This window comes from Bos taurus, chromosome 7 (assembly GCF_002263795.3).
Source record: "Bos taurus isolate L1 Dominette 01449 registration number 42190680 breed Hereford chromosome 7, ARS-UCD2.0, whole genome shotgun sequence".
Classification (NCBI taxonomy): domain Eukaryota; kingdom Metazoa; phylum Chordata; class Mammalia; order Artiodactyla; family Bovidae; genus Bos; species Bos taurus.
This window is the reverse complement of record NC_037334.1, coordinates 95,585,855-95,601,749: the sequence shown is the minus strand read 5'-3', so window position 1 is coordinate 95,601,749 and position 15,895 is coordinate 95,585,855. Positions and strand designations below refer to the sequence as shown.

The window sequence follows — 15,895 nt, the reverse complement described above, 5'->3', positions numbered from 1 at the left end:
TCATATTTGTATCCCCATAGCCTAACGTGGTGTTCAATATATAATAGGTATCTTATACTGCTGAAAGAATGATTGAACAAATATCTTACATGAAGATGGATGCCACCTGAACAGAACAGTCCTAATGCTTAATTACCTGTCCTCAGTTCAGTTCAGTTGCTCAGTCGTGTCTAACTCTTTGCAACCCCATGGACTGCAGCACACCAGGCCTCCCTGTCCATCACCAACTGGTCCACAAATTCATGCTAAAGCCAAAAGATTATGTATAAAGGCCAAAGTACTCTGTGGCACCATGGTTAAAGACAGATCAAAAGGAGTGGACCATATAGGATGGTGATTTCCCAAGTGATGTCAGTGGTAAAGAATCTGCCTGTTGATACAGGAAATATAAGAGATGTGAGTTTGATCCCTGGGTTGGGAAGATCCCCTGGAAGAGGGAATGGCAACCCACTCCAGTATTCTTGCCTGGAGAATCCCATGGACAGAGTAGCCTGGCTGGCTGCAGTCTATAGGGCTGCACAGAGTCGGACAAGACTGAAGCAACTTAGCATGTACATATTGGATAGTGGCCAGTAGACTCCTCTGGATTTGCTCTCTCAGAAAGAACAAATACAAGTAGCACAGAGAAGAGGCTCCCAAGCCCTGCTCTTGAATCAGGCGCACCAATGACCATCTGGAAGACAACGACCCGGAGTGGCTCATTGCCAGCTGTGCACTTACGAGGAACCCTATCGCTCCTGGCAGATTTCCCCTAACTATGTTCTGAGAAAAAGAGTTCTAAGAGATGACAATAGATATTGCTTGATAATAGTCTGGGAAATGCTGGATGCCATGTCCTTTCCTGATTATTCGCAATGTCCACTTGCATGTTAAAGTCTCTTAGAAATCTTGCTCCAAAAAAAAAAAGAGAGAGAGAGAGAGAGAGAGTTTAAGCCTTTTTTGCAGAGGGACCCACACTCTATTTTGAGGCACACATAACTTCCAAAGTGTAGCACAGGACACCTGATTTGAGAAATAGTGACTTCTATGTATCTCTTTTCTCATAACTTGAGTAACTCGAAGTAAAAATTTGCCTTAATTATGGGACCTATAATCATCATTCTCAGCAAATGAGCCTCCAAATTGAGATAATGAAGCCACGGGCTCAAAATTAGACCAGGCCCTTTTCTATAAAGCAGTTACTCAAATTGTAACATGAGTCAAAATTTTGGGTTCCAAAATTCTTAAGACTTCATGACTTCATTCAGGAATCCTAAAAACAACTGTGGTCATCATCCATTAAAAATGCAATTTTCACAGTGTTCCACAGACAGGGAGATAAAAGTCCTTTGGGCTGATTTATTTTCATTAGTGCCTTGCCAGTAAATATGTAAACAATTTTAAAGCAGGGCAATGCACACGCCGAGCATAATAAAACCCATCTTAATTGCTGTTCTACCAAGGAAAAGAACTCTGAGTACCTTGTCAAATAAATAAATGATCTATGTCTTGTCACTTTTCTTTTCGTCAGTAAGTTTAATAAATAAAATTGATGGTTTTGGAAAGAGCTTTAGGTCAGTTCTTCCAATTGTAACATTCCTTGACTTAAATATCAGTTACCACAGCATTCCAAACTTTGAAGCAAAAGCTGTTTCCTGCATTTATTTTGACACATATCATAAAGCAGCATCAATAGCGCTCAGCCCCTCAGCCCTGGCTGGAGTTTTTCCTGATACATGCCTGCTTTTACTTTTTGCTTTTCTTCACCTCACTGCTTTCTTCTGCCAATCCCCACTTTGCCCCAGAGCATGACTCATTAAGCTCATGGTAGAATAATTACTTTGTTGTGTTTTCTTATTTTTTTAAATCATTTGATGTCTGCAACATAATCTAAAAGGAAATGCATTTTATTTCACCTAAAAATTTGAATTAGGATCATGAATAACTGAAAAGGTTTAGCAATGAGCAAATATACCTAATATATACATTTTTTAAAAATCTTTTTTGGCCTCACCACGCTAGAGGCATGTGGAACTCCCTGGCCAGGGATCAAACCCACACCAGGGTATTAACCCCTGGACCACGAGGGAAGTCCCAAACCAAACATGCCCAATATAAAAGAGGAAAGGTGAGAATAAACTCCAATAGTTACAGGAATAGAAAAAGCATAGTCTGTAAAGGTATGTGTATGTATGTGCTAAGTCAATTCAGTCCTGTCTGATTCTTCATAACCCTATGAACTATAGAGTGCCAGGCTCCTCTGTCCATGGGATTCTCCAGGCAAGAATACTGGAGTGGGTAGCCATGCCATCCTCCAGGGGATCTTCCTGACCCAGGGATTGAACCCGCATCACCTGCGGCTCCTGCACTGAAGGCAGATTCTATACCACTGAGCCACCAGGGAAGCCCCATAAAAATATATACTAGTGATTTAATGATGAATTCATCGAGATGTAAAACAAAAGCAAAAAGTAAAACAAAAACCTTAATTCTCACCTGCTCCCAAAATAAAATATTCCTGAAATTAGATACTCTTCTCCTATCACACATCAATCAATGCCTACTTTTGTAACTATCAGAATAACTGAGTAAGATTCCAACCACAGATCTATACATGGAAACATGGTTGGCTTTTACCCTCAAGAGCTAAGGAAGTAATGATCCTCGAATTTGGAAACTGCTATTCGGAAACTGCTAAGAGAGGAACTTCCAGATGTTCAAGCTGGTTTTAGAAAAGGCAGAGGAACCAGAGATGAAATTGCCAACATCTGCTGGATCATCAAAAAGGCAAGAGAGTTCCAGAAAAACATCTATTTCTGCTTTATTGACTATGCCAAAGCCTTTGACTGTGTGGATCACAATAAACTGTCGAAAATTCTGAAAGAGACGGGCATACCAGACCACCTGACCTGCCTCTTGAGAAACCTATATGCAGGTCAGGAAGCAATAGTTAGAACTGGACATAGAACAACAGACCGGTTACAAATAGGAAAAGGAGTACATCAAGGCTGTACATTGTCACCCTGCTTATTTAACTTCTATGCAGAGTACATCATGAGAAACGCTGGGCTGGAAGAAGTACAAGATGGAATAAGGATTGCCGGGAGAAATATCAATAACCTCAGATATGCAGATGACACCACCCTTATGGCAGAAAGTGAAGAGGAACTCAAAAGCTTCTTGATGAAAGTGAAAGAGGAGAGTGAAAAAGTTGGCTGAAAGCTCAACATTCAGAAAACGAAGATCATGGCATCCGGTCCCATCACTTCATGGGAAATAGATGGGGAAACAGTGGAAACAGTGTCAGACTTTATTTTGGGGGCTCCAAAATCACTGCAGATGGTGATTTCAGCCATGAAATTCAAAGACACTTACTCCTTGGAAGGAAAGTTATGACCAACCTAGATAGCATATTGAAAAGCAGAGACATTACTTGGCCAACAAAGGTCCATCCAGTCAAGGCTATGGTTTTTCCTGTGGTCATGTATGGATGAGAGTTGGACTGTGAAGAAGGCTGAGCGCCGAAGAATTGATGCTTTTGAACTGTGGTGTTGGAGAAGACTCTTGAGAGTCCCTTGGACTGCAAGGAGATCCAAACAGTCCATTCTGAAGGAGATCAGCCCTGGGTGTTCTTTGGAAGGAATGATGCTAAAGCTGAAACTCCAGTACTTTGGCCACCTCATACGAAGAGTTGATTCATTGAAAAAGACTCTGATGCTGGGAGGGATTAGGGGCAGGAGGAGAAGGGGACGACAGAGGATGAGATGGCTGGATGGCATCATGGACTCGATGTACATGAGTCTGAGTGAACTCTAGGAGTTGGTGATGGACAGGGAGGCCTGGTGTGCTGTGATTCATGGGGTTGCAAAGAGTTGGACACGACTGAGCGACTGAACTGCACTGAACTGAACTAATAGGCATTCTAATCTGAATGTATAAATGCTAAGCTCAGGTTAACGCACAGGAAAATGTAATAAATAGGTGAATACACTTTAGGTGACTAGAAGATCTGAGAAATACTTTGATAATTTGATACCCACACTCTTCCTTATTAGCTAAAATACCTTTAAAAAAAAATTAGGTTTCACATATGTTGCTATCCCACTGACTATTTCAGGGTGTCCATTTTGCTTTCCCTGTACAGATAGAGCTGTAATGATACAGGGATAAAGCAGGTGGGCACCAGGGCTCTGGGCACTCAATCTATTTCTATGTGTGTGTTCTAAGTCTTTTCAGTCGTGTCCAACAGTTAGCAACCCTATGAACTGTAGTCTGACAGGCTCCCCTGTCCATGGGGTTCTTCCTCTAATTCCAGTTTTAAGAAAAATCTACTCAAATCTGGGCATCAAATAAGTGTCTTAACACATTTGGTTTTAGGAAGCTAAAGCTAAATTCAAAGCCAGGGCCGCATAAGGAAAGCAATTGTCTAAGCTGAGATGGGATAGCCATCACACTGGTGAAATTCAAAATGTACAAAATGGTCTCCTGCTCGAAACATTTTCTGCCCTTGCCTGGCTATTGTCATTAGAGTTCATCACACTGACCAAAATATCCACTAGATACTGATTTCAGAAATTCAAATGACACTAAAAGCTGTTTGCACTTTAGTATAAGTTAGCTTGATTTGATTTCTATCCTTTCAACAGAAATGGCAGCTTCTAGCTGTTCTCAACCCTGGCCTGCACACTTAGAATCACCCACGAATATCTGAAAATGATGCAAATGCCGGGGCCCCACCCCAGAGATGGTGTGGTTCTGGGCACACTAGGACCTAGGCAGCAGCACATTTTATAAGCACCCAGCTGGCCCTGGTATGTGCCAGGCTTGAGAATCACTGGTTCAGACACTCTGCCTCCTGTAAAAAGAAGTAATAACATTTGCTGACCATGTCTGTATTTTCTGTGGTTTCCATCCTGCAAAGATTAACCTTTCTCACAGAAGGCTATATTAAGAGAGAGAGAAACCATCACAAAATCTACTCTGAAATAAGAAACAAAAGTTGTGTGGAAAGAAGATTAAAGGAGGGAAAGTCTGTTTTTGGTGATGTTAAAAAAAAAAACAAAAACATGTTATCTGACTTCTTTGGGATATAGGAGACATGATCCCATTTTCTTAAGTAATCCTTTAAATATGATTCACTTTGAACTACATACTTCTTAACTGCCTGTGAGTCTTTATGAAGTTTACCACAGCTGCCATATGATAAGAGTCAAACCTTAAGTGGCAGACTCCAGTCATTCTGAGACCACTAGAATTTTGACTACAAAGTAGGTTCAACAACCAACAAATTCAATTGCTATTTCTTTTCATGACATTTGATCAATAGTACAGATCTGCAATATGTAAGTCAGTCTGGATGAAATACCTGTATTTCAGGAATCTAGGTCAGAACATTATTATTACTGTAAGAGGTTAAAAACAGACATCCAACTTCACCTAAGGTTCTTACAGGAAAATTTCACATATAAAATAACTCTTTCCATTAAAATGTGAAACTTAGAAGAATTAACAATCAACACTCTCTGCTACTAACTTTCTGTGCAATCAGATAGGTTGCTTAATATTCTGTGAGCCTCAATTTCTTCATTTTTAAAATGGGACTATTATTGTCTACCCTACTTCCCTTGAGATTTTCTTAAAGATTTTGTTACAATGCTTGTGCACTTGAAAAACTTCAAAACACAATACAAAGGTAAGCTGTCAGTAGCCACTTAATCATAAGTTTTATGAGGGCAGAAACAGTTTCTCACAGATTTATGCATTCTCCAAACTTAGCACAATACCAAGCATATGGTAGGTACAAAGTAAATGAGCAATATTCATTAAATAAATGAATGTGTGCGTTCTAACTAGCTTCAGTGGCATCCGACTCTTTGTGACCCTATGGGCTGTAGCTTACCAGGCTCCTCTCTCCATGGGATTCTCCAGGCAAGAATACTGCAGTGGGTTGCCATGGTCTCTTCCAGGTGATCTTCCTGAATCAGGGATTGAACTCGCATCTCTTACATCTCCTGCATTGGCAAGTGGGTTCTTTACCACTAGTACCTGCTGGGAGCACTGCAAAATATATGATCATATTGAAACTCACAGAAAACATGAGCTAATGATTATAAGTAAAATGCATTTTTGGACTTTTTTCCCCCTACCACAAAAGCTACCATTGCCTTTATGAAATCAGTAACCATATATTTAACTTTTTTTTTTTTTTGCCACTTTTTCCTATGAGCTAATAGGAAAACCTCCCGAAGAGAAGCTTTCATTGAATGTCACATAAAATTCTCCAAGAATCAACTAAGAGTATGTGGAGACCAGATGCAATCTGCATTCATCCACCTATTCACCTATTCTTGGACTGTGAGCTTACATTCCACTCCTATCTCTAACACAGAAATGAAGTAGAAAACAACATGAAAAGAGTATACTCTTCAACTTGGCCTCCTAAGTGATGTTAAATGCCAGCGTTCTTGGTGCTGAAAACAATCTTTGTCTAATGGGCCAGAGAACAAACCAATTGAGGCATTTTTCAAGTTTTTTGGAATGAAGTTACTCATCACATGCTTGTATTCATTAGACTTAGGCAAGAAGAAGGCCCTTGACTATTATACCACAACCACTAGTTGAGCTATCGAGGTCTAAGTTTCTCTCTAGAGAGAATGGTGACTGGTTGATGTCAGTGATACACCAATTCATCTCATCTTTTACTTTCAGAGACCAGGAATAAGTTTCCAAGACTCCTTGTATAGTAAGCATGCATTTTCTTTGCTTTTATTTAGAGTGTTTCTGAAAGGTTACTACTATGCTTCCTCCTTCCCATTCCCCTTCCAGTGAATCTGGGATTCTTGGACAGAAAAAAAGCTATCAAAATGTGGTTGGATGAATTTTGTAGGTGCCATCCATCCCAACAGGACTGTACTTTGGAGTAATTTATTAAAATATCATTGGTATTAACACATATGCCATACAGAACTTTATTAAGTAACTTACACACGTTTATAAAATGACTTTACAATTATGCCATTTATTGATAAGCTTTTAATAAGTTATGCCTTTATGAAGAAATTAGCACAACTGGAAACTGGTTTATGGTCCTGCTATATTTATGCACCGATGATACTGTAGAGCAGAAAACAGGCCAGCAAAGAGCAGGTGTTCAACTTTCAACAGATAGGAAGCCTTAGTAAACAGTTAGATTATTGGCTCTGAGCTCAGATCAGTTGGATAAACAAAGATCTGCCCAAGTAAGGAAGGACTGCTCTGTGTTTTTTCTCTGATCTTCCATCAATCAGTACCACATTCTGAAGTTGGGTTTCCAAAGACAGACACAGTCCCATTCTTCTCCTCAGGGTCATCCCATATCTAGACTGTTGTTGAAGCAGGGGAGCCACAATTCAGAAGAGGATATATTAAGAGGACATCCTGATGCAGACTATCCACTGCATATCTTATATTTAACCTACTCTTTTTTTTTTTTAAACCGAAAGAACCCTGCTTTTATCTAGGGTAGCAACAAAACATTGCTTAAAAACTACATTTCCTCACCTCTCTTGCATTAGAATTGGGCATGTGATACAATTTGACCAGTAAGAAATAGAAGTTGCTGTTAATGTGTCCTAAAAAGCTCCTTAAAAGGAGAAGCAGACTCAGGAGGCTTGCACTCTATTGCTTTGGGCTCTTCCCATTCTTCCCTGCCTGCAATGGGAACACTGGTGGCTGTAGCCACAGTGGCCACCTCCAGAGCCTGAGAACGAGAATCGCACCTTCAGGCAAAGGAGAAACCTAGAAGGTCCTGGGTCCCTGATGAATCCGCTGAGTCACCACGGAGCTGTCTACTGCAGGGTCTCTTCTATGTGAGAGAAAAATAAACTCCCTTCTGTTTTAAGCCTCTAGTTTGGTGGTTCCTATTGGTTCATAGCAAAATATAATTTCTGACTGAAATAAGTCCAGTCCTAAAGTTATCAATCATAACATAAGAGGACTTGAAATCATGTCATTTGAGAAAGGTTGAAGGAACTGGGGATTTACATCTGGAAAGAAGGAAGTGGAAAATATAGAAAATAAGTATATTCAAAGTTGTGAGTCACTGATGTATGAAGAGCCACAGAAGCCAAGTTAGAAAGGATGAGTGAGAACAAGAGGAGCAGACCAGCTCAAACTAAAAGATTTTTCACATAATAAGACCTAGCTGCTCATGGATGGGGTTCCATCAGGGGAAGGGTTCAAGTATTAGGATGAATGTCTATTCCACAGGAATACAGTAAGGACAAGAAAACACTAAATGGGATAGTTGGGCAGGATGATATTTACTTACATTTCCACACCCAATCCAGAGAGTCTATAAATCTATGAGTTCCTAATACCTAATCATCAATTCTCTCTACTATAACAAATATTTTCTGAATGCCTGTGAAGTGGATTTTATTGCTTTCCTCTGTTTATTGTGTTTAATTCACCTAACTTATGCCATCTGTAGGCCTCTTTCAAGGACAACTGCCTTTTCACTTAATCTTAGAAGTGTCTTTAGCTTGTCAGAATTTGAAAAGAAATTCATTTGCAGCTAGAACAGACTAAGCAGAAGTTACAGACATTCGCTGCATCTAATTGCATGCCAAGCACTGAGCCATGTGCTCTAAATTCATGATCTATAATTTCACAACAATCCTATGAGGAAAACAGTTTCATTGCTTCCATTTTTAAAGGAGTAAAATAAGGCCCAGGGAGCTTAAATAATTTTTCAAGATGACATAACTAAGGGTGATGCCAGAATGGAACTTGTCAATCAGACTCTAGAATCCCATACTCCTGACACCTATTCTATGTCTGGCTTCAAAAAGACATATACATCTAAGGATCATAGTAAAACCAAGAGTGAATTACAGGGACCATAAAATCAAAGGATGAAGTCAAATACCCTGTGGTTTCTGAATATGTCTCTTGGTAAATTTATTTATTTTTAATTGAAGGGTAATTGCTTTACACTACTGTGTTACTTTCTACCAAACATCGGCATGAATCAGCCACAGGTTTATCCTCGTCCCCTTCCACTTGAACACACCTCCTTGAATATTTCTTTACCAATACTTTCTTCTTTTACATTCAATGTCACTTTATCCTTGTCTCTAAATATCACCTGGTAAAAAACAAATATGAAATAATGCACATTAAAAAGGTATATGGCAGCTATACGACAAAGGACGGTACTTAGTCTCTGGATAAATTGGTGAGGGGTTATAAGGTCAGCCTTTCTCCACAAACAGCTACAATTACCTTTGTAAGCCAAAGCAGCTCCAACCGAAATCTTCTCCCATCGATGACTGAGTGGAGGCCCACAGATTAAAAAACCTTGAAAGTATAAAAACACAGTAATTTTTCACAACAAATCTGACAACAAAATTTAAAAGTCAATATTTGAAATTAGCTTAATATTTGAAAAACAAGATACTTATTGCAAAGGTCCTAAACTTTTCTCTTACAGCATCGTTAACACAAGAATATGAGCTGGCACAGTGTTTCATCATAAATCCTTGTCAGGACTTAAAAATCTGTCCCTTAAAAGCTGAAATAACTGCTTAATTGTTTTTTAAAAAAATAGCCACTGACATTACAGCTGAACAAATAAAATATTAATTTATTAACTTTATTCTAACCTCTTTTTTTCTGGTTTCATTTTTAAATCATTTTGAAGCTCTATCGCATTTGGCCACTTGTTCTGATACACTCTGATTCTGCCTTGCATGCTGATCAGTCAAGATAAACTCAGGATCAGAACTCTGAAACCGCAGACTTCAAGTATGCCCAGACATATGCCGTGCGTTTCATCTCACAAAAGCCTGGCACATTGTGACCCCCTCACCATGGAGACCATCCTATTTAGTGCACCCTGTATCATCCTGACTACAGGCACGGAGACCCCGATAGTCATGAATACGATTTTCCCTCTCTTTACACCCAGTCAATGCGCATCAAGTAGTTAAATAAAATATACTTTGGAACTAGGTCCAAAAGGAATGAGGAGCAAAGAAGAGAGAGGCAGGAAGAAAGAGAGAGAAAGAGAGGAAGTAAGCTTTGTAGAGATAAATAAATAAAGGTGAAGCCAAGAAAGCTTGGTGATGGCTCTCATTTTTTGGCAGGTGGATTTATGGTGTTAATGGCAAAGAGCAGAAAGCCAGGAGGAGGTCCTTCTCACTGACCTCAAAAATACATGCATCAATTATGGGCTTTGGTAAATATGTCTCCTATAAGCAGTGGCCCTACCTGTCACCACCAAGGGGTCTACTATGACTGAGCCTGTAAGTTAGGAACATCCTTCCTCCTGTCCCCCAGCCGTGTGTCTCACATGGCCGCTCTGGGGCACCAATCGCCTTGCTCAGAACAGCCAGGGCAGTGGCAGTTTTTCTCTGCACATTGCGCCTCGGCCCTTTGCTCCCATAAGATAACCCTGCAGGTGCTTTTCTTTGCTTAGACTATCAGCATATTTAAAGGAGCTGCATTTTCCTAAACTACCAAGCATGCAAGGGGCTGTGAAGTTATGACAGTTGCCAAGCAGTTTTTCTGGGGGCAAAATAACAGGAAAGAGAGAAGTTGGGTCTCCTTCCTGCTGCAGCCCAGGACCCAGCATGGCCGCCATCCCAAGAGGGAAAGAAAAATCACTGATCGGACTGTGTCTGCTCCACATTCCAGCTGGACATTGCATCCTTTCCCTCCATCCTGAGTGTGCGAGACAGGAGCATGCTGACACATGTGGACACATGCTTGTTCCAAGTTTTACATTCTAAACAATAACTCCTCAGCAATTCAGAACTAACCACTGCAACAACACAGGGTCCTCTGAGACACAATCATGCAATCAAAGCCAACAAGTAAACAAAACCTTCTGGGCAGCCAGAATACAAGTCACAGTATTCCTCTCCCAGAGCTGGACAGTGACTCTCAGGAAAGATTGCCAGAGCTTTGCCCAAAATCCAGCTCATTCTAAATAAGACCTAGTTCTCAGCAGTTTGGCTATGTGGGAGTACAGCCCACAGAGATCAGAAACAGAAATGAAAGCATGTGTACGTACTGACAGCGGTACAGAAACAGCTGGCTTTCAAGGAAAACGCAGAGCTAACAGCAGCACACAAGCAAACCAAAACCCATAACAACATAGGATTAAAATGCAGGAGAAAATTATCTGCTTCAGTGACTTCCATAATATACTGCATAGCTCAGTAAAATAAGTCATATTTTAATGACAATTCTGAATCATCAGGAAGCATACAAAGCTTCAATGCCTGGTGAAAGCTGAGGAGTTTTAACTTTTTTTTAAAAAAGTCATGGCACTTCAATAGGTAAAGTTCCATTTTCTGCAATTCCCAAGTAATTTTACTGAAATGATTATACACCAATATGTATCTTTAAGGTACATGGTTATTAGCCACCTAATAAGAGTCAGACATGACTGAGTGACTTCACTTTCACTTTTCACTTTCATGCATTGGAGAAGGAAATGGCAACCCACCCCAGTGTTCTTGCCTGGAGAATCCCAGGGACTGGGGAGCCTGGTGGGCTGCCATCTATGAGGTTCACAGAGTCGGACATGACTGAAGCGACTTAGCAGCAGCAGCAGCAGCAGCAGCAATAACCGGTCAGGGCAAAGCCAAGCCGCAAAATGGGGAAACTGGATGAAACTGTCAAATTCAGATTACCACGCAGCAAAGCTGTCGACCTGAGAGAGGTGGGTGGAGGCTTAAGAGGCGGATGTACTGAGAAGCTTGCCCCGAAGACAAGTCTTACTCTTCCAGAACATGGTGGTGGTTATTCATGGGCCCTACGTGGCTGCAACCACGCCGGTGGAGCAAAGAGCGGGGGTCACTCCTTCTACACAAAGAACTTAGAATAGGAGCGTGGAATTCTAGCTGATCTCCAAGTTAAGAAGGCAGCTTTCCAGGATCCACTCTTGGATATGCTAGCTTGGAATGTCTGTCTGGATCCCTGGAGCCTGCATCTTTTAAACCTTGGCCAAGCTTGGTACCACTGACCGGGGATGCTGCTCTGGGGAGGAGCTCTGTGTGCCTGGACTTCTCAGTTCTGCACCTCCCACCTGAGGGGCCGCTGATCCAAAAGGCATGTGGTGCTGCCTCTGGGACCACTCTGTTCAGCCTGCCTCCCACGTGAACACACAGAGCCCACCCTCTCCCAGGGGAGCCCGGTGAGACTCCGAGCCAGCACCCTCGAGCTAGGTGCAACTAGCACCGAGCTAGCTGCAAGAGATTAAGGCAGAATAAGAAACATAAAACTAGCCACAACTTGGTTTTCTTATATTATTATAAGTAATTGATCCCCACCCTCCACCACCAATGAAAAATACTTGAAAAAAATTAAAAGGAGATTGAATATTTTACTGCATCAAAATCAGTTATAAGAAAAATACAGTTTGGGGTTTTTTTTTAAGTTTCTTCAGGAAACTGACCACGGTGATCAGAATGTTCCAATTCTAACCACTTTCTAGCCTTCTGGCAGTCTGTTTAATAAAAATAAAAGCTCACACTTAGGTACTGCTTAGCCTGTTTATCCCTCGATCATTTATTCAGGTATTTGTACTATTTGGCTTCATTCTTTAATGAATCTCTTTTATTTTCTTTTATCAATTTGATTTCTCCACAGAAATATTACAGTCTCCCCAACTGCACAGATTTTTCAAATACAATCACACATAGACCAAGTCTTTAAAATAAAATGAATCACTAGTAATGAATTTGAATATACATACAAAACCTTCCAGAATGGGTAGAACCAAAGCCTGGCTATGCTTCTTTGGCATTTCAGCCATACTCATTACCATTATGGTCTTTTTCCATTACATAGAAAGCAAACATTGATATCTCTGAGCACACAGAAAATTTCTTCTGCTTAAACTAGGTGAACTCTACTGTCAATGAGGGCAGCTTGTTTAACCTCTTCCCTTCTATTGCTAAACAGGTATACTACATAGTGTGAGACTGAAGGGAAGGAACAGATTAAAGTTTACAGTATTCTGTCCCTTTCTGAAAGATCCCCATTATAAGTGCTAGCAAAGGCAAGAATAAAGTACTTGCCTGATTTGTCCAGAGATGCTATGAAAGTTTCCACACAATCATTAGATTCTAGCTCTTTGGAGGGTGGGATGGTGGCTTTTCATCTCCGATGTGTTTAAAATTGTAACAGCAGGATTGGTAAACTTGGGACTCTATCCAGTTTCTAGAAGTTTCCAGCTGTCTTCATCAAATAACACCCTTTACATTATTCCTGCATAGAAATACCCTGAAATTAAGTGAACTAAAATTCTCTAGAACATGGTATGGCTCCTAAACACACTACTATATGTATGCATGTTCGGTGAGTAGGATAGAGTGGGCTCAGGGGAACAATGAAAAATATTTCTCTGGAGTCAACTGAAACAAATTTTGAGTGGATTATCTGAACAAAATGAAAATCAGCTATTATTCTTTCCTTGATTAGTAGATATATTTTACAGTTATTCTAAATAACCTGCAAAGTTCCTTCTTCTACATATTGCCATCCCCGCTTCCTAAAACATATTCTCTGAGGCTATATTTACTACATTCATAGAGGCCTTACCCACACAGTCACTCAGTACATATTTAATCAAGGAATGAATACACACCATTTAAAAAACTCAACCAAATATCTCAGGTATTGAAACAGAAAGATGTTTACAATTTAAGGATGCTACCTTGAGTCATTGTAGGAGAGAGTACAGGTTTTGCAGTGATTAGAACTGGGTTACAAGTCTCGTTAGAGGCTAACTAATGTACAAGCCTCAAACATTCAGCTTTCCCATCCATCAAATGAGGTTAATCATTTGCAGAGTTTCTAGAAAGATTAGAAATAATATCTGGAAATCTCTAAGCACAGTGTCTGCATATATCATTTTAATGATGATGATTAGTTTTCTTTAAAAAATAATACTAAGAGCACGTTATTTCCATCATTTTGAATGTCCCAATTTTTTCTATGCCAGGTAATCCTACTAATATTTTATTTTGCTTGACATAACTTCCCAGAACAGTAGAGCAGCATATTCAGAAGATATAAGAAAACACACTCCAAAGTAAATATAAATAATTTTTAAATCTTAGAATATTACTGAATTCCAATGTTTGGAACTGTACTGAGAGTTTTTCTTTATCCATGAGGATTCTTGGATTGCAAGAAGAGAAAGTTGAGTCAAAATGAATTTATCAGAAGGATACAGGGTAGTTCACAGAATTGGAGGAAATGCTTTATAATCTTGCCTTGGAGGAACTGACAGAACTAGGTCACTCTGGAGACCAGGGTAGAGGAACTAGGAGTGAGCTTTAGGGCAGCCAGGTGGAATGTTCCAAGTCTAACCACTCTCTAATGTTCTGTCACTCTGCTTAATAAGAAAGTTCACACTTGTATACTGCTTACCCTGTGCCAATACTGCTTCTAAGTACTATGCATGCATTAAGTCAATCCTAACTTAATGAGGATTTATGAGACAGGGTAATTCTCAGGAAAAAAGTAAAGTCTCATCAGTATACCTTGAGTCATGTTCCTATGCATTGGGTAAGGATGTATCTCATCTGATAGTCCCACCAAGGTGAGATGGAATAGCCAACGCCATGGTAATTTTAGCAAAAGAAGGGTTAAGCGTGGCTGGGCAGGTAAAATCCACAAATATCTACTACATTTGATAGAACCCATATGTCTGGCTTTGAAAGATTCTATGTCTCTATTTCTAGTTGGCAAAATATTTTCTATTAGTGATATGCACTGATGAGCATTTCAGCTCAGTTCAGTCACTCAGTCGTGTCTGACTCTTTGCGACCCCATGAATCGCAGCACTCCAGACCTCCCTGTCCATCACCAACTCCCGGAGTTCACTCAGACTCACGTCCATCGAGTCAGTGATGCCATCCAGCCATCTCATCCTCTGTTGTCCCCTTCTCCTCCTGCCCACAATCCCTCCCAGCATCAGAGTCTTTTCCAATGAGTCAACTCTTCGCATGAGGTAGCCAAAGTACTGGAGTTTCAGCTTTAGCATCATTCCTTCCAAAGAACACCCAGGGCTGATCTCCTTCAGAATGGACTGTTTGGATCTCCTTGCAGTCCAAGGGACTCTCAAGAGTCTTCTCCAACACCACAGTTCAAAAGCATCAATTCTTCGGCGCTCAGCCTTCTTCACAGTCCAACTCTCACATCCATACATGACCACAGGAAAAACCATAGCCTTGACTAGACGAACCTTTGTTGGCCAAGTAATGTCTCTGCTTTTCAATATGCTATCTAGATTGGTCAAAGCTTTCCTTCTAAGGAGTAAGCGTCTTTTAATATCATGGCTGCAGTCACCATCTGTAGTGATTTTGGAGCCCAGAAAAATAAAGTCTGACACTGTTTCCACTGTTTCCCCATCTATTTCCCATGAAGTGATGGGACCGGATGCCATGATCTTCGTTTTCTGAATGTTGAGCTTTCAGCCAACTTTTTCACTCTCCTCTTTCACTTTCATCAAGAGGCTTTTGAGTTCCTCTTCACTTTCTGCCATAAGGGTGGTGTCATCTGCATATCTGAGGTTATTGATCTTTCTCCCAGCAATCTTGATTCCTGCTGTGCTTCCTCCAGCCCAGAGTTTCTCATGACATACTCTGCATATAAGTTAAATAAGCAGGGTGACAATATACAGCCTTGATGTACTCCTTTTCCTATTTAGAACCAGTCTGTTGTTCCATGTCCAGTTCTAACTATTGCTTCCTGACCTGCATATAGGTTTCTCAAGAGGCAGGTCATTAGAAAGTTCAAAAATAAAATGCCTATCTTCCAGAAGTGGAAGTTATACTTTGTCTTCTATTATATATGTGGATAGAAATACAGAAATACTCAAAATGAATATATGATTGCACACTGATTCCAGTGATTA

General features: G+C 40.3%; 1 long non-coding RNA gene across 1 annotated transcript in view; it reads right to left on the bottom strand.

Moving 5' to 3' along the window:
• LOC107132664 (uncharacterized) overlaps nt 1-15,895 on the bottom strand; it is a 400,010-nt gene that overhangs the window by 84,866 nt on the left and 299,249 nt on the right. The window contains exons 8-9 of the long non-coding RNA XR_009495406.1: nt 9,244-9,318; nt 5,879-6,036 (exon numbers count right to left, since the gene is read on the bottom strand). This is a non-coding gene — a long non-coding RNA (uncharacterized lncRNA). The remainder of the gene's footprint in view (nt 1-5,878; nt 6,037-9,243; nt 9,319-15,895) is intronic.